The following is a 2,799-nucleotide window of genomic DNA, read 5'->3' as shown; positions in this document are numbered from 1 at the left end:
TTGAATGTATATACGTGGGCTTCACGACCACACCTATGGAAAACCCCGTGAGATTCCGTGAAGACCAGTCCTGTTTTGCTGGAAAAATCAGCTGAGATTACGAAAAGAAGCAATAGACTAGAAATCAGTCAGTGACCTCTGCCCCCTGGTTGAAGGGTGAAGGCTGAAAGTGCAACTGCCCTTTCCTGCACCCCGGGCCCCACAGCCCTTCTCCGGGTGGGAGGAACTGGCAGGCAGACTGAACTTCCTCCCCAGCCTCTCCCTTCTCCTGGTCCTTTCCAAGCTTCTGCTTGCATCCAGGTTTAGTGGAAGCCTGACTCGTCGGAGCAGGAAGGGGCCTGAGCCATCACTCAGCCCAACCCTCTCATTTACAGGTGAGGAATCTTGTCGCCAGAAATATGATGTGCCACTAAATCTATGTGTGCCTGATTCACAGCACCTTGCACGAGGCTGAACACTAGAGAAAGAAATGTTCAAACGCTCCTACAGCAAAAGGCAAGGCCATGCAGCGGGGAGTCTGCAGCATTCACAGAGCCACCCGAAAGGCAGAAGGTGTCCAGCTGTGACCCACCTAGCTCCCTCGGCCTGTGAAAGCAGTGAAATCACGAGGATTGATGGAGGAGAGAAGGGAAGCTGTTATCCATGGATCTGGGCTGTCCACTAACGGCTCAGGTGTTGAAGGCTTGGTCCCCAATGCAGCAGTGTCCAGAGGTGGATTTTGGGAAGGCAATTGGGTCATGGGGGCTCTGACCTCATTAGTGGGTTAATCCATTGGTAGATTCACAGCTGCATCGACTACCAGGAGGTGGTGGAAACAGTGCAACTGGTTAAAGGGAGTGGGTCCCTGGGGCATGCCTTGGGAACTCTATCTTGTCCCCAGACACACACATTCTCCCCCCACCCTGCCCCTCCCTGCCCCCCTCCCTGCTTCCTGGCTGCCAGGAGCTAAGCGGCTTTCCTCTGCCACACCCTTCCACCATGATATTCCGCCTCACCTCAGACCCAAAGCAATGGAGTCAGCTGACCATGGACTGAAACCTCTGAAACTGACAAAATATATATTTTCTCCTTTAAGTTGTTTTTCTCAAGAATGTTGTCATAGTGATGAAAAGTTGACTACCACAGAAGTCTTTAGATCTCACCCTGATCTAAGGGTCTGGGTCCTCCCTGAGAATCAGCTTAGCTGATTGGGGAAGACTGTCATGTCCTTCATGGCTAAAGTTCCTGTTCCAGTTCCTTTGGTTATGGGCTTTCAAAGTGCAAAGAAATACCCTGGGAGTTAAAAACAAATAAATAAAATAATTAGAAAGGCAGGAAGAAAATATTGCAATTTCTGTTTATTTTGTCTTCGTTAACATTTTCCCTTCTATTTCTTAATATCCTGACTGTCAGTATTACATGTATTAAACTTATAAATTCATACAATTGTTTTGGAGGACATACAAAAGATCCAAAAAGATCTAAGTCACTGCCCTAGAGAACCAGAGACTCTCAAAGTGTGCTCCATTCAGGAGCCCCAGGTGAGCAGATTCCCTGGCGGTGAGGCCAGGAATTGCATGCACTGAAGCTCACAGGTGACCCACCTCAGGAAAGGGAGGGGACAGAGGAGGAAGAGCATAGGGTAGAAAAATGAGCAGATGAGAGAGAACCACACAAGCAGAGACAGAAGTAGAGGGTCAGGTGAGTCCTGGAGAGATGAGGCACGGGAGAAGGAGGCAGAACTTCAAGCCTCCACAAGGGAAGTCAGGGTGGGGCTGCTAATTATAGGGACACCAATTCTGGCCTTCCACCCCCAATCCCTTCTGCATCCCTCTGTATCCACGGGGGTTTGGTTCCAGGATCCCCCACAGATACCCAACTCTGCAGATGCTTAAGTCCTTTATAGAAAATCATGAAGTATTTGCATATAACCTAGGCAACATCTCCATGTATCCTTTCAATCATCCTTAGATTGCTTATAATACATAATACAATGTAAATGCCATGCAAATAGTTGTTATACTGTATTGTTTAGGGAATAATGACAAGGGAAAGAGGCCTGTTGTGTTTAGTATGGATATGATTTTTTTTTAAGTATTTCCAATCTGCACCTGGTTGAATCCATGGACATGAGCCCCACAGGTACGAGGCCTGCCTCTGTATTCCTTTACACAGGCTCAAAATGGCTGGAGATGGAAGAAGATCTACAGCCAGGGATGCTCAGAGTCTCTGGGATTTTCCCTGGCTAAGTGAGGAAAAGGATGGCTTTTCCACTGGCCACTGGACCTGTTGTCCTGTTTTAGCATCTGGGTGATAAACCAGCAAATTACCTGTTGGGTCGCTTTAGCTAGGATGTTTCCCACTAATGACATTTCCCCCATGATTTGCACCCAGGGGAATTCTCCAAGGTAATTGCTATTATCTCATCATTGGGAGTTCATCTCGGGAGCATTTGGGTTTTGCTGATTTAATAACCAAGCCCTGGAGTCTGTGCCATGGGGGAAAATCTTTATTTAGTGTGATATAAAGAACAAGCCAGAGTCCAGTACCTTCTCTTGCAGGTCAGACCCAAGCTTATTTAAAAGCGTGAAAGTAAAGAGTGCAAGAGGAACATTTACTTGTTTAATTGGCCATAGATTTTCCTGGCAATAATTTGTAGCATGATAAGGGACCTTTTCAAGGTCATGGGTCTGGGTATGGCTGGGTGAGGAAAAGGACTCGGGAAATCTGGGTGATTGGCTTTTTACATGAGTTTGCTGATTTTTTTCTAGGACTCATCCATCAGTGGGGGAGGGTTCTTGCCCAGCTAGGCTGGCTGTC

Source organism: Sciurus vulgaris, assembly GCF_902686455.1.
Source record: "Sciurus vulgaris genome assembly, chromosome: 7".
Lineage (NCBI taxonomy): Eukaryota > Metazoa > Chordata > Mammalia > Rodentia > Sciuridae > Sciurus > Sciurus vulgaris.
This window is presented reverse-complemented; position numbering follows the sequence as displayed.